Source organism: Vidua chalybeata, chromosome 7 (assembly GCF_026979565.1).
Source record: "Vidua chalybeata isolate OUT-0048 chromosome 7, bVidCha1 merged haplotype, whole genome shotgun sequence".
Classification (NCBI taxonomy): Eukaryota; Metazoa; Chordata; class Aves; order Passeriformes; family Viduidae; genus Vidua; species Vidua chalybeata.
This window is the reverse complement of record NC_071536.1, coordinates 22,320,062-22,337,461: the sequence shown is the minus strand read 5'-3', so window position 1 is coordinate 22,337,461 and position 17,400 is coordinate 22,320,062. Positions and strand designations below refer to the sequence as shown.

Sequence of the window (17,400 nt, the reverse complement as noted above, 5' to 3'; positions counted from 1 at the left end):
GTGAGTTGTTAGAGGTGTAACTTGTTTATGTCACTTTGTTAGAACATTAGCAGTATCTCAACATAGATTTCTTTTTTTGCTTCTAATGGTCTATTCATTTCACCAGGGAGAGGATGGGGAGAATGTGCAGTGCTGTTTTTCTGGCATGAACTGCCATTCCCTTTGGTGGCTCCTGGAGTCTCCCCGGGCAGCAGCGGTCCCAGTGGCGGGGATTGTTGCCAGAGCTGGCTCTCTCTGCTGCCACGTTTCCTACAGCTGTGCCATTGTGTGTGGACATCGGTGTAGGTGATGCTGCCGAATAGTAAATCCCAGGCCCAAGTAATATTTTAAAGCAGGATTTACTTCTTGCACAAAAAATTTATAGCCCAGGCAGCAGGCCAGATGGGACTGCAGCAGGCTTGCCAGTGCCTGTGCTCCAAATAGTCTATTATGTTGTATGTGATCAAGCCACACCTACAGAATTAATTACATAGTATGAACAATATTTAAATGTTACAATAAATTTGTTTTTTTCCAATGGTCGGTATTTTTTAATTTTTATATGTGCATAAAAGTCTAAGCATCTTAGATAACAAGACGCTTGTTTAACATGTAAGTGTTATTCACACTATAAATACTACAGTAAATAATATTATTGGAAAAATAAATGTAATAGATTACTTAGGTGATTTTGATACCTTAACAGTGGTTTTTGCTGAGGTCATGGATTTTTTTGTCATCGGTGGCCATGCAAATGTACAAGAATATAATTTGTAAACTTATTATATTTGTACTTTTGCAATCTTTCCTTTGAAAAGTGGCTTCTAGTAATTTGGGAGAGCAGTGCTAACATCAGAGTTTTTAGTAATAACTAAACATCTTTTCTGAGGATATGGTTTTACATGCCACTTCTCAAAATACATTTCTGATCTATGTTAGCAGAAGCTATTCTTTCCTACCCAAGCTCAACATCGGTATGTTAAATATAGAAATGACAAACATGTGTGGTTTTATGTCTCATGTCAAAGACGATGCCTTCAGAAAGCACAGCCGTTTCCATTACAATGCCAGGGCAGGGTACAGTATTAGCTGACAGGCATGAGAATCTTTTACAAGACCTGTCCTCATGGCAGAACTGGCAGGTTACAGCCTGCTCCAGCCTCCCTGGAGCTCCTGCTCCTCAGTGGTGCTGAGCTCTGTGTCTTCCACCTCTGTAGTGGACCTCCAGAAGTATGGGTCTGTTGAGGGCCTGGTGGGCCATAAGAAAAACTGCCTGTCCTGACAATAATCTGTAAGGGAACATTTTCATATCAGAGAATCCAGATTTTTTTGGAAATGGCTTTTTAAATGGAGGAAGTTTGATTGAAGAAGCAAGCAGTGTCAGGAAAGGTAGCTGATTCCTGAAGGTTCCTTTCCAGGCTGGTATTCCAGCTTTATGTTAACATGTGTATCAGGTTGCTCTCATAACTGGACAGATTTAGATCCTCTCTGTCTTACTGATAAGCCTTTTAAGGCTGAAGGACACAATTTTGTTGTTGACTTGTCCCTGTTAGAAACCCAAACATCCTGATGGAAACTCAAAACCTATGAGGCTTTGAAGTTACTGTGCAAGCCAGGGCTTATCATCTCCAAGTTTCTCAGAGTAAGTGGCCTATTATAATTCCCTTCACCACTGATTATCAGGCCTATTGTAACTATGAATGGCCGTGATTAATTACAGTATCGAAACTGTAATTTTACAGTGCCAGAGAAACAAAACTTGCCTTTGTAATCATGCTTTAGGTTATCTCTGGCTGCAGACTGTGAGAATGCTAGATGTATTTGGGAATTTTAGGGCAAATGCCAGCTAAGGGAAACCCGAATCTAGGCTTAGGTATCCAGCATTTCGTCTCTGCGGATAACAAATCTATCTGAAAGCAGGGAAAGAGAAGCAAATGCTTTTGTAAATCAAAGTGGCATTCTCCAGCTGGAATCCTGTTATACATTATCAGACACTAAAAATACTAATTCTAGTGAACTCCTCAAATTAATAGTTTTTTTTTTAAATGTTCTGCTGCATTTGGCAAAATGAAGAAAAGAACCTCATGTGATTGAAAAATTCTTCGGAATAAATAAAGCAGCTGTTATTAGCATTTAGCTTTGTATATCATAAAACCTATTTATGTTCAGGTTTGGTGATTATGCAACTTGAGTCATTCTTAAATCAGAGACATGGGTCTGAATCATAACTAAACAACTCACTTTTGTTTTCCTTCAGGGATCTTCAGCCTGGCTTTGTTCAGTGAAACTGAATATGCCACATTAGAGCACAAGCAGATGATTACCAACAATGTTTATTGATGCTACCACTAAGATAAAATGGCAGACTGATATAAAATAAAGAGACTTAGCAGATGGGATATTGGCATTTGAATTGGTTGAAATAGATTACTGATTTTACCCCAAACCTGCCCTTTTATGAACACTACTGTATTATTGCTTGTTGTAGAACTGTAAATCATATTCATCCTTATAAAATTATTTCCTATTCCAACTCAGAGTATTTATTATTATATATGCAAACAAGATTTTATTATCAGGGGAATCTAATGCAAGGTTTCTTGTTAGAGCTCCTGTCAGCACTGACTTGAGACATCAGCTGCCAGCAGAGAAAGATAGATTAAAAGAAGCATTTATTGTTTTTAGGCATCCCCTTAATATAAAACTAGCAAAAACAGATCTGCAAACATAATTAGACACATGGCTCTAATTGAAATCAATGGAATTAGAAAGAACATCAAGGAGCCTGCCTTTCAGTAAGCTCCTGTGACTGAGCAGTGCTGAGAACCACATGAGTCTGAAAAGGGATCCAGACAAGCCAGCTCAGGGGCAGAGCTGAGACCTGCTAAAAACAAAATGCAGATGTAGCATAGCCTAGGATAAGTGTAAGAAATTAGGGAGTTTAGGCTCTCTGAATGTGGCTCTAGGTGCCTAAATAAGGCTGTAAGGTCTTGATTATGGTAATTCTCATGGACTCCAAGCTAGTGTGAGGAGCCATGTGTTGATTGGTTAGTATTTTGGTTTTAACATTGAGCATTTTGTGCAATGAACACCCAGCAAGCCCTGCAGGCTTCATTACCCTTTGTTGTGGGTCAAGACATGTTCTTTACGTGTAGGTCACCAAAACAGTCCGGACTCATCAATATTTGTTCTGGAGGCTTTTTGCACTGGATATGGTTCTTGATGTATTTGAATTAACAATGACCCTTAGTACCCAGGATGATTCATCACAATTGCCAATGCATATTTATAGCAGCAAAAATTCATTCAGTGCTAGTCAAGGAAATCGTGTGTGAATTTAAGTCCAGTTGGCAAGGTAGTACAGTATCTGAAATGTTGGCTGTGCAGCAGCTGTCATTCTATGCCAATCTATTCTATCATACAGTAAGCAGGTGGCTCACACATATTGTTTTTACTACATATCATTTTAATTTTGCAATGTCTCACTGAAATAGGAAATGTGTGCTACTGATTTCAATAAGATTTTCTTTATTGAAGCCAGGAAAGCATGTTAATAGCATGCAGCAATTTACAGTGTAGTTAAAGTAATACAGCAGCTGGTGAACCTGTTTATTCCCTATGGCTGTAGTTGTATATCAGTTTTAAGTGTAGCTAATTAACTCCTATTCATTAGAGATTTTACATAAATTCAAGCAGAAGAAAGAATACAAGCCTCAAACAGTTTGTGTTCCTTCAGCACCCTTTTGAGATGCCATACTGCAGCAGCCCATGTCCTCTGGCAGACATGTGATGTCCTCAGGCCAGCCGAGGGGGACTTTGTGCTCTTCCGTGTTTCTGAGATTGGTAATTTTTTTTGAGGGCTTAATCTGCTAAAGGAACTGTCTTTATTGTGGTGCTGCATGCTAGCTGTTGTGTGTGATAATGGTGCCTCCATGTATTATAAATAACATATCTCACAATGCAGCCCTTTTGTGATTTGCCACTTACCAGCGTTAGTGTTCGTGTAGGTCAGGTGAGGCTGGCAGGGCAGGGTGTGACAGCGTCCCACTGCGGGCAGTCTGAGCATCCCCGTGCAAAAGGTTTCTGGTATTTTATGGTCACCTTGGCTTGCTTGATTCTCAGGACATTTCTCAGTGGCATCTTATTTTGTTTGGACAAATAATGTTTTTCTTTTGCAACAAGCAGGAATTCCTACTCAGTTTTAGTTTTTGTTTATGATTTTAGTTTTTGGATATGTATTGACCTGGGAGAAAATATTTTTTTGTCTGATTTATGTTATGGAAACTTCTTGTGAGACATTTCTTTTTGTGGAAATTATTGTTGATAGAACTGATAGTGTATTCTATTTTTTTCCTCTGCTAGTTGTTGGTTTGTTTTTCATTTAGAAAGGATATTGATAGCAGAGCCCTTATTTTGGCAAGGTGTTTCAAAAGCGTATTATCTGAGGGGGTTTTTAGGTTAAAAAAAAACAAACGAAAATAACCATCCTAAAATAACAAAAATAATTAATGTGAATAAGGAAAGAGAAAGAGGAAGAATAAAGAAATATACTATATGAGATTGCTTCCCTCTCTAAGGTTAAATTCAAGACATGTATTTTGGCGAAGATGAGATTTTGCCCAGGTGAGCCACAAAGCAGTAATAGCTTATCCGACTTCTCCTAATAGTTTTTTCATTGTCCCATTCTCTTTGTGTTCACTTGGTCCTTCTTCTGCTTACATGTGTTTGCTGAATGTCTCTTCTTGCTTCCTCCAATTTTGTTTTGTCTCCTATGTCCTGCAAACTTCTTTCACTCTCCTCTCCTCTCTGCTGGCAATTTCTTTACTTTTCATGGCCATGACATGCCATTTGAGGTTGAATGTCCATTTCCTCTGAAAATCCCACTGTGGCTTTTAAACAGAAGCATTGAGGCTAAAGATGAGATCAAATGAAGGATCAACATCAGCCTCTTTTCTAAAATCCGCTATTTTCTACGTAGGATTAGTAAAGTACCATTCCTCTTCGTATCAAGCTGCTGGGTGCCCTGCTAGAGCAGCTCCCTTGCAGTTGTGTCATTTGAACACTGAGTGGCACTAAAGCCCACGGCACCGGCAACACAAGGCATTCCAATATAGGTCTTTAACTCAGGAGGATGCAAACGGCTAGGTAACAGCTGAGACTGATTTTTGTATGACTGGGAAGGGAGATTTTGTAGATGCAAACCTGTAACAGGCATATCCTACGTATCTTAGACATGTTGCTTCTCAAGTTACTTTTAAGGAGTGATTTATCTTAAGCTTTGCTAAGGGATCATTCCAGAACTGCTTAAGAATTCTTCTGACTTTTTTTAAAATTTGTTGACCTTAATTCTTAGCTTCAGACAGGTGCAGTATATTAAAAACAAATAATTCTTCTGGAAGTCCTATGTCAATGTGAAATTAAATAGCTCGGAGAAAGCATGGAGAAAAGCCTAATGCTGTAAGTACTGTTGGACAGCCATTATGTTTTATTTAAAAATTACTTGTGATCAACAATTCATATTTTGCAATACCCTATGGTTCTGGGGTAATTTTTTACGATTTAAAGTAATCTGAGACCCAGCATCTATCTGCTGTAAAGGACTATTTGATCAAAGCCTTTTAATCTTCATTCAAAAATAAATAGCTCCTACTTTTATTGTAGGAACCCTGTTTTTTTGACTACTCCATGACATGAATGATACATTCAGTTTTCTTGAGGTCAAGATCATCTGTGCTTTACTTGAACAAAACATATGGGACTTGACCTTAGACAGCTGCATTTTGTGCTTGACAATTTTTACTGGCGCTTAAATCAGGGCTGGATTTGGCACTTGGCCCTCAATCACTGTGCTGAGGGCAAGACTAAATTCCCAGCTCTGACCTGAAATTCTGGAGGTGTAGTTGTAGTATGTGCTTAAAAGTGGAACTCTGGGGAAAACCATCAATTTTAGGCATAGTGTGATGGTCTTGATTCAAGGTGTAACATCGATGCAGCAAACACATGAGGTAAATGAAACTAACTGTAGAAATTGTTTCTATCTCTCTTCTGATTTTTCATCCTTCCCTATGACAATACAGCTATTCAAACTTAATCTTAGTGCACTTAATCAGTTTCTGAGCGTCACATAAAATTGGCTTTGTCTTCTAATCCTATCTGAAAGGGGACAGGACACATGGTAATATCAGTATCCTACTGTTTTTCTTACTCAATCAAACTTCTGTTACTGATTTGTGTATACAAGTGCCATGCCCTATTAACTTATTTACTAATCGGAATCTGTATTACTAATTGGAGTGGTACCTTATTTCTCTTCATGGCTGGCAGACACTTGTTAGCTACAGAAGGATTTTAAGTGGGCAGGGAGTGATGGTTAGTGGCATGCATTACTTTTTGTCACCTTTCATCTGCGCCCTGCTGCACTGCCTTGCTTCTTCACACCACTTTGAGGCAGATAAGAACTTCTTCCATTTAAGTGAAACTGGGTCAGCTGGATAAGATCTGGCATCATCTGGAAAAGTTAACAGTTTCCATAATTATCTACATACAATTTGAGATGAAAACCCTTATCTCAATGTCTAAATTTGAGGTGGGCTTGTAATTAAAAAATGTTACTGGGTCTTGGGTTGATTTTTATCAGGGAAGGGTAAACCAACTTCAGCTTACTGCAGGATCTTTCAGCTCTGTGTTTTGTGTTAGCTTTTTCACTGGCTCTGTGTTAGAGATAGGGGAAGGTGAGACTTCAGAATTCTGCACCCTGTTCAGCAGTATGGAATGAGCCCGCTGTACACCTCCTTTGCTGTGTCTGGCCACTAGCTAGCAAATATCACAAGCACAACCAGTGACCAATATGTTTTCTATTGGAAATCTCCCATAATAATGCCATGGAAGAACAACAGTTAATCTGTTGTCTTGCATTCATACACTGCAAAGGTTGTATGTTTTTACTGCAATTTGCAGTAATGAAAGGAAAAGCTGTATATATAGACACATATCTCTAAAAATAAATAGCTATTAAAATAATCTTGACTGTATGCAATGTCAGATGAGATTTACTGCAAGGACCCTTTTGTCAAGTGTTCTGAACTCATCAGGCCTCCATCTGTGGTTACACAACCAACTTATTCTTGTAGCTCTGAATGTCGTGTTTCAGGTAATTCACCAGTATATGGACTTTCAGACAAATATGGAATTGCCTTTTGACATGACTCTAAAGCTCTTTGCTCTAAGGTTTGTGGCTTTGCACAGTTACCAAAAGCTGTGCAAAGTACATTTTGTGAATTGAGACAAGCTGCTCTTGTGAAGTAATCATGATTGTGTTAAATGACTAGAGATGGTGGCCGTATCCCTGTGTGTTGGAGTTCTTAATGCTTCGTCTACAGATAAAATTTGGATAGTGGATTCTTTCTTTTTTGACAGCAAATTCATTAGTAGCTGGAAAATCTTCCTGACCTTCCTTCTATTTAATATCCCCAGCAGGTGTTTACTACAGCGTGGAAGGTTTTCATATATTTAAGTCAGCTTGGTGATTTTGAATTGTCCTGACTGGAAAATGGGCAATTTATCACAGGCACTTCACAAGGGAGAGAAAAATGTCTCCCATTGTATTGTTTTTTACTACCTGTAGGCATTAAATTATACTCTTTTCTGATTGATGGTAGCCTTGTGATTTGGACAAACAGTAGCAATCAGCTAAGGTGAAAATGTACTCACCCGAGGGTTTGTGCACAAACGAAAAGAAATGGCAGAACTTGTGACAATTACTCACAAGGGTATTTTGGGCTAGATTTACCTTTGTTATAAAAGCTCCTTTTCTTTTTATCTATTAGAAAATCTGTTTAAATTTTGTTATTCAAATTCAGTATTGATTAAAATATTAATCATATATTGTCACACCCTTATAATTTTTCTCATCAAGGGGATATGTCAAAGCTTCCATGTTGAATTTGCTAAAACCCTTTTCAGTAATTTTTTAAAGTTTTTGAAGATGACCTACAGAATCATGTGGAAATGCATTGGTATGATCTTCATTGTGTATTTGCTCCTTTTGAATGATCTCAAAACATAAATAATCATGGAAGATCTTACAGGGAGTTGCTCATCAGTTAGGCTGTCATGGTAGATATCAGGGCAATGGAAGTTAGACTAATTCCTTCAGAGAGGGATGGTTTACAGTGTGCTTGGTGCTACTGCAGTTCCCCTGCCATCTTAGTAATTTAGATGTGGATTAGATATGACTGAGTGTGCTTCAGTATAGAAATAGAGTTATATTTTCTGAAATTACAACAAGAAATATAGTAAAATATAAACTATCTCCTATGCTAGGAGCACTGGCATGCAAAAAAGTGCTCTTCCCCTAAACACGTTAACCTCCTGCAAACCTTGAATATGATTCAAGTTGTGTAGTTGTAGCTTGGTCTGAGAAACATAAGTCTGTATGGACAGAAAACACCTCTCAGTGCGGTAGGCAAAAGTGTTCACTGCTGAACATGTGCTCTTTTCATGAGGTCTAGCAAAAGGTAGCAAACTACAAACAAACTACAGGTTTTATAAAAGTGGTGCCAGTGTGATGCCAGACATTAGAGATGTGACTATCTTACAGCTGAGACCTGCAGGATTATCCTGATGACCACTGATTCTTAGGGTAGGGCAAAACAATTTATTGTCCTGAGAAGACTCTGACTTCTGTTCACTTTCCAGTGTCTCTAAGTGCTTCTTGAGGTAACTGGGATCAAGACCTGCACTCTTGGTGTCTTTCTTCTCTTGCCTGTGATGCACTACAGCTTCCCCATGACAGTTTCCTCTTTTTGGGAATGAGGACAAAATTGTACCATGGTCTTGTTTGATATGGACATGTCAGAGTGAGAACCACAGGACGTGAGAAGCAATCTTTGTTCCTTTAGCCAGTTTAGATACTAGTGTCCCACAGTCTCTGTTAGAGATGTTAAGCACAGTTTATGTCATAATTTTGATCAAGGCTTTAATCAGTCCATCCCTGTTTTCTCAACATGCAGCCTGACGCCAAGGCTGAATTGTGTGGCAGTGCCTTCAGGCATGTTTTCAACAGTGCAGTTGTCTCGGTGTGATATGTTTGATGCTTCAGGTGGTCCTGATAACCTCACACTTTCACTTTAATGTGTTTTCATGTGTGCAGTGGGAGTATTAGAGGAATTCTGGAAGCATTAGTGGCTTCTGGTCCTGCTGGCAGGTGGTAAAATATTTCACCTGTGTCAACGCATTGACATGACATGACATGACATGATTTTTAGGAACAGGCAATGATTCCTCAGATTAGAGCATTGCTGGGTGTAATGTAATGGCTACAGAGTGGATTTGCAGCTGGGTCCTGCCAGTTACAAATTTACTAATAATGGGGTATTTGTAGAAATGTAAAGACAATGCATGTACTAAATTGCATCTGTCTTAAAAAAAAAAAAAAGTCTATTAATGGTTTTAAAGACCCTATAAATAAATGAAATACAGAAATCCTACACTCACTGTCTTAGAAATCCACAGACATATAGATTTCTCAGAACTCGGATAGGAATTCTCTACTGCTCTGGTAAAAGCTCATATAAACCATTTTATCTATATGTTTAATGTCACAACAATAATTCCTGAATATTGCCATGTTAGTTCTCCTCAGTTTTCTCTTTATAATTGAAATTTTATTATTATATTTTTTCATCTGAAGGAGGAAAGTACCAGGGATACTTGTGTATAAAGCTTCTTATCATAACCATAAGTTTTGAGCTGAGTCCTGTGGTTAGCGTGTTTTGGTCAAAATTGGATAAACAATTGGAGTTCAGACATTATGCTGCTACTTGTAAGTAATCTCTCTTTTTTCATGTGTAATGCAAGACAACTTGGAGCGGGTTACTCTGACAGTGTTAGATGACTCAAATGTGGCTAAAGGTATCTGAGAAATTTGTGTGAAATCCTACTACTAGGTCATGAATCATCTTAAATGTTTACCTTAGGGAGATGTGAGTTGTTATAGCTGAGAAATGCCTTTTTCTGTATATACAATATGTTTTTTTGTAAATTTAGGCTGACAATGCTGTAAGTATATAATTTGAACAGACAGTTTGTTGATCTTCCTCTGTATACTAGGGGCCCAAAACCAGAGCATTTTTTTTTTCAGATGTGGCTTTCTGAGTGCCAAGGGGAATAATCCCATTCCTGCACTTGCTGGCTGTGATTTTGCTAAATCACCCCATAGAGTTGACCCATCCCAGGTACAGGACTCTGCACTTCCTGCTAAACTTCATGAGGTTTCTGTCAGCCCACCCCTCCAGTTAGCCATGAACTCTCCATGGGCCTCAGGAGGGCTCATTGTGTCCCACCATGGAGGTCATTGATATTAAACACTTGAAGCATTAGACACAGGATCCATCCCAAAACTGACTGGCTAGAAATGAACATCACTTACACACTAACTGTCTGCAGTTGGGTTTTGAATCACTGATCACTACTCTTTAGGCCAAAAGTGTCTTCTTAATGAGGCAAAATTCTTACAAAACCAAGGAATTGGTATCACTGGCTTCCGTGAGATTAGTCATTCAATGAAGATTTCACTTTCTGTGTCCCAGCTACCTGCCTACTGGAGAACATGGATGAATTTGTTCTCTTTGTGCAATTTAGAAGCTCAGCTTTAAAGTATTTATCTTTAAAGAGAATAATAATTTCTTTGTAGCTATTCTTTTCAAATAGTTCCTTTTTAAATTCCTGCTTTTGATTTGAGTTGGCTACTTCAGTAAGGAATGCACTTTCATTTCATAAACCCCATTTGACTATATTGGAGCTCTGCCAGTTTATGCCAGCTGCTGCTCTTGTGAAATGGCAAGCTAGTCAAGATCCTGGATTCTGGATTTCAGGTAAGATTTTTTGGTCTGGAAATGTAGCATGTGGAAAAATAAGAAGGACATGTAATTCTATTTCATTAGCAGGTCAGTTTAAACACAGCAAAGGTTTTCCCCTCTATGTAGGGCGTTAGAGCAGCAAAACTGACAAAGGTGGTATTCTGAAACAAAAGAAGAGTTTGTAAAGCCAACACTGCCATCTTTATTAGTAATGCACTACGTGTGGATCTAGTTTTTGTGAAAATCTAGTACAGCACTGCAAATTATGAAAAAAGTAAAACGTATTTGCAATGAAGAATTGTCATGTGATGTAATTTCTAAAGTATTTGTTTTTAAAATCTTGTGTATGGCAGAAAGGCTGCTTTAAAGGCTGCTTAAAGAATGCGTGATTAGAAAGTATAGTAAGTATAGTTCATTCAGTTTTATTTGGTAACTCAGAGATGCTCCCAAAAGAGGAGAAAATGATCTTACCTACTAAGCAAACTCTATGATACCAGGGTTGGGTTCCTGTCAAAGGTGATGGATAGAGAGGGAGCTAGATTTTCAGCTCCATAAATTACCTGTAGCACTGCTTTGATTTACTGAGAAACTTCAGGGTTATATGCAGACTAGACTGGGATTTTTATTGAAATATTTATAATTTTTGTAGCTTTGTTTTCAAAATTGTAATTAAAAGATAATTTTCCTTGCAATTTTTTCCTCTCTCCTTTTCCTCTATTTAGATTTGAAGTGATTTGAATTAACTTTGTATTTGGAAAACCTGAGGAGGAGGTGGGTGCTTTTTCTGCCAGGAGTAATTGATTTAGCTAAAGTAATTAAAGATTTAGCTAAAGTAATGTTGCAAACAATCTCTTCAGTTGTCTGCAATTCAAGACAAAGTTGAAAATCCCAGCAGCTGGGATAATGCATCTTACTCAAGATGTAATGAGAAAAATGGGTACAGCATGACACAGCTTAGTGCTTCTCTTTCTGGGACTAACACAGATAGCTTTGCTGTCTTAGGTATATGTGCAAAATATTACTGTTCATGAATTTTACATAGTTATTTCTATAGTTTAATGAATCAATCACAGTAAGAATCAATTACATTGGCTCAATCACAGTAAGGCCACATGATCAGTCTAATCTGTTATGGAGGCTGAAAAACTCTGCTGAAGTGATTACAGTCTAAGGCAAGACAAAGAATATGACTAGGATTTAAAAACTGAAAGTAGATATATGCCCTTTGTAACATTTACTGTAGTATGTACTTGCAAATTTCAGATATTGCAAACAAAAAAACTGCAGCCAGCCTCATTCATCTCTCCCAATAACCATCATCTGACCCTGTAGATGCCCCAGTTAGGAGCTCTCCTCGTGGCACAATGCTTAAGGGAACGCTCGTGTTTCATGATGTGGAAAACGGGATGATTCCGAGGTCAAAGGCGGATCCGGAGGTCTGGCTTCCTAATGCTACGCTGTCAGGCCAGGCTTTGTAATGGTGTGGTGTTCCCATGCAAACTGGAAACTTCAGAGGAGCCATGGCAGTGGTGCAGAGGATTAGGAGCAGAGAATTAGAAGCGCCATAAAGGAAGAGAAATATTTACACAGTCCTTACCTATATAAGGAAACCATTCCTGATGACAGAGGACTTCTTGGCCTCGAAGTAAGAATTGTAGCAAAATCCAACTACTTGAAGCTCAATCTAGATAAGTGTCTTACATCTGTAAGATATATGTTTAGTTATAGTTTGCTGTTAGAGTAACTGAGCAAGAAACAATATATTATGCCCCCCTTGCAGGTTTTAAATTAAGATAGCTTAATCTTTCTGAAGGATTATTTAGGTCAGTGACTAATCAGGGCCTGATTCAACATATTTTATTTACAAAGCAGGATTAAATGGATGATATGTCTGAGGAATTTCTTTCACTTGAAAAGTAAGCCTAGAAAGAGTAGTTATCTTAATAATTAGCAAACTAATATAATGATTAATTACACGTATTATTTTAAGAGTCTTTAACACATCTTAATTTTAGTTTAGATTTTAAAATAGTATTCTCTAATATTGACCTTATAACAGAAGTCAGAGGCCTAGCTTAGAGTCAGAATACCATAAAATTCATAACCTTTGGTAGAGGATCCATTTTGGGGAAAATTTAAAAAGTAACAAATATTTGGTGCTCTTTACCAACACAGATTGTCTCCCTGTGTCATAGGAGTTGTAGGATTGGGCTGTGGACACAGACATATTTCGTTGGCATTACTTCTTTTGGCTGAACAATATGAGAAGTTATATTAGTGAAACAATTATTAGAGTACTTCTTTCTAATTTGAATGCCAATAGAAAAAAAGAGATTATGTTGCAATTGAAGAATACATCCCAATCAGTACTGAATATTTTTGGATCATATTTCAAATGAATTAACTTAGAGTAAATCATTTTGAGCAGTGTATATTAGCAAAAGAAAGAGCTGCTAAAGAGCCATTACCACTTTCCAATCAAATGAGAAACATAACTGAGTACCACCTGTCACAAAGGCAGTACAATGATCCAGATGGTTATTTATCTTCACTTAGGGAGGAAGAATGGAGAGAGGAAAGACTGCTGCCAGAAATTGTGTTTTTCCCCTCCCCTTTTTTACCTTTTTGTCAGAACAGTTTCTCTAATTACAAAGAAAAAAAAATGTATTAGGAATAGGTTATATCGATGGGATGTTCCTCTTCATATGTAAGGACAGTTCGCATCTTTATTTTAGTAGTATGAAATGCAGTTTGAGAGGTCCATCCATTACTATTTCATCTTCTATGGTCATTAAGACAAAAATAGAATGAAAAGGATTCTGACTGCTTGATAGTTATTTTGTTTCCCCCAGAAGCTTAGGAATTAATTTGCTGTTTTATTTGAAATAGAAATAACCTGTAACAAGATGAAAATAATTAGCAATTTTTTTAAAGGTTTCCCTTCATTAAAGAAATATATTTATGATAAATATGCACAGTATGAGCATTCAAATTAATGTGTATTGTGCATGCATTTTATTTACCAGTGTATCTGAGGCTCGAGCTTAGGCAGGAATCAAGAGAGAGCAAACTGATCTAACCCCAGTCCTTTCTGATTCTGAATATTGTGTGAAATTGTTCACTATGTTGCTAAAATCTACTGGCAACCACATTAGATCTGACAGAGTGCAGGTTCTTTTAGGAATTAAGAACACGCTGAGACTATTGGACATATATGTAAATGAATGAATTATGCTTCAAGCATATTTCTGCTGTGGGGACATTTTAAAGTAAATAGTTCTCATGTTCAGGTTTGTAACTAACAGCTCTGTAGAGTTCACTCTTGCTTAGTAGCAATTCCTACCCCACTCCATTCTGGTAGAATGACATATTTTATGGCTAATTTGGGAGATGAGCCAATACTCCCAGGATGTCTTCCTAGAACAGGAATTGTTCAGAAAAATAGTTTAAATAAAGCATTTCTTTTAAATTATAGCTATATATTGATCACAAAACAAAAACTGACAGAAAGGTATGACAGTAAAAATGTGAGTGGTACTGGGCCAGTAAGTGATGCTAGGACTCTGTTACAGCTTTTATGTGCATATAAAAATACACCCATATATATAGCATCACTTAGTATATCAGAATACCATCTTGGGACTTAGGTGGAGGAAGTGATTCCTTCACCTTCCCGATGGAAGGAAGTACTCTTTAGGAATGAAAATGCACCTTTTTTTACAAAGACTTACTAAGAGAAATATTGCAAGACCTCTCATGAGCTTGAACTCTGTGATTTCTAGGTCTTCATTATTGCTGCTGCTTCTTATCACACATCTATTTTTGCATAAACAGGGCTATGTCAGTGATGCTCAAGACAGTGGGAATTATTTACAACCCAGACCATTTTTATGTCAAGCCCAGATAGATGGGTATATGCCTCCAAAATCTATGCTACATGCCTACAAAGTACTTTGAGAATGTTCTGAGCCTTTTGAATGTAATTTAGTTTATATACAAAACATACCCCTTGTGAACAGCTTCTGAGGAACAAAATCTCTGTTCAGCTGGGCTTAATACATTGACTGTGACTTGAGAGAACATCTGAGTTATTGGCTTGCTGCAGGCCAAAGGGGCAAAAGGCAGTTTGAGGAAGGAGAAGAATAAAATTCAACTTTTGCTGTCTTAAATTTCTTATGAAAGCTGACACCAGTCAGGGATCAGGTCAGTTTCTGACATAAATTCAGAATGTTATTGAACAAGAACAATATTTCCCCTTTTTTCCATTGACGTTTGCTTTAGGAGCTTTATCACTGTACAAGTAAATGTAGAAGCACTCACTATTTCATTTATCCAATGCACTAGAAATATGTATTAAAAAAATCAATCTGACATAAATATGCCACAAAATTATTTATTTTTATAGCATATCCTAAGTATTCTTAATCTTACAACTTAAGTGTATCTGTATGTCATGATTTCACAGCTGCTTTTGTGATGAAGTTTCTCCAATTATTGATGATTTGAGAAAATTTTTTTACCCTTCATGTATAAAAGCTTGAAAATAACACCTAATTGTGTACTAAAAGTTGAAACTGGGAATTAAGCCTGCTCTATTTTAAAATTTCACAAATTTAAAGCTTATTTTTTGGGGATGAGAAATGAAATTACTATTGTAATAGAGTAATACTAACAAAATTGCTGGACATGGAAGAATGGCTTACAATCAGATGCAATAGTGAAAGAAGCCAACTTGAAGTAAGGGAAAACAGAATTCAAATTCAATTATAAATCAACTAGAGAATAAATATTACTTTCTCTTAATGCTCTTTTTGGTGTGATATACTGCTATAATGTTACAAAAAATAGCTTAGTTATATTTGATTAAAACCAGAATTTTCAGCAAGGTCCTTTTTGTTCTTTGACTTTTGTATATGCAAAGCCCTCGGCTTTGGAGTTCTGGATTCAACATTTTGGACCTTTGTACTGAACCATGTTTGTCACAGCTGCCAAAAGAATGACTCGCACTTTGACTCTGGCTATCAAAGTGTGGCTTTGTAGCTATGGAAGTCTGTGGTGGTTTTATGTTTGTGAAGCAGGACAGTACAGAATGATTTGGAGAGGTTTGTTATTAAACTGACTTTTTTCATATTTCATCTATTATTCCATAATGGTGAACTCCTGACTGTAAAGCACTCTGACATAAAACCTTTGCAAAAACAATTACATGGCTGATCCCAACTCTCTTTTGATGGTCCATTCAGTAAGTCACTTGTAATTCCTGAGCATGGTGCTTGTGGTCTTGATCCTGATTTTCACTGTGAAGTGTTGGGGAACAGTGTCATGCACACAGTATTTGAATTGGTTGTGGGCTTTACTTTTATTAGATGTGTCTATGTGGATGAGTGTGTTTTGAGGAATATTTTGGGGAGCAAAATATTGAGCTTGAAGAATTGCAGTACCTACTGAAAAAATACTCTTGTACAAGCTTGAGATATTTAGGCAGAGAAGACTAAGGTGCTTTTACTAATATTCATTGAAATACTTGCCTGTAGACTGAAAGCTTTTGGTCTTCCTTATTTCACAGGTGGTATATTCACTTTAAATCTATTTTCTTTAAAGGAGGAAAATCACTTTTAAACACACTCTTTCCCAGCTTCATCATGACTTTCATATCTTAATTATAAGCTCCTACAAATAGGGTTTTACTGCGCAAATGCTGACACAGCCTTACCTCCAGTGACCTGAATGGCCTCCTGTGTTAATTACTGTAGATCTGTAATCATGTTATGAAAATACACATCTTGCCTTTACCCCAGAACCTGGACCATATCTGTTGTCTGTCTTTCTTTACAATGTTAAATGTATGTGTCACTTTAAAGAATAAGTTCTCAGTTGTAACTCAGAAAAATAGCCCCCTTCTTTGTAAGAATCAGCTTTGACTCCCCTTTCCTTCATGCTGCTCCCCTGGCTCTGTGTCTTGCTTGGCTAATGTACAAATAATTCAGCCTGGAAGATCTCTGGGATACTTCAAGAACATGTCCCACGGCAGAGGAAATTAATCAGATTTAGTGAAGCTGTTTATTGATCTACTTTTAGACTGCAAAGGATATCCAAAATGTAGGGCATGGCCTGCTGCTTTGGCACGGAAATTAATTTAACAGGGAGATAGAAGTTTACTTGTTAGTTTATTTCATAACCAGATCTCTCCACTTTGATTTTTATGCACACAGGTTTGGATGGGCTTGGTTTTTTTGGAAGATACGCTGAGAAGTGATGAAAATACAAATTTCTCTAGCTCAGTTGTTTTGATAGGCAGTGTCACACTTGTTCTTAGTAGTACAAGTACTGTGGGGACTCAGCTTCTTATTCCCATTTGTACAGCAAATTTAGGCTTTGACAACCATTTGCGTAGCTTGTTGGGGTTTTGGTATAGCTGAATGTAACCACTGCGATGCAGAGCCAGATAGACTAGGAGAAGCCAAATGTGTAGCAGGCTTGAATGATAAAATTGGGTGAAAAAGAGGGTGAGACTCCTATCAACCCTATACCGAAAAATATGGTATTCTGATATGTTTGTGAT

At 37.4% G+C, this 17,400-nt stretch overlaps 1 protein-coding gene across 1 annotated transcript in view; it reads left to right on the top strand.

Annotated features, from left to right (window-relative positions):
• The window catches only part of SLC4A10 (solute carrier family 4 member 10), a 187,084-nt gene that overhangs the window by 16,773 nt on the left and 152,911 nt on the right, over positions 1-17,400 (top strand). The window lies entirely within an intron of this gene.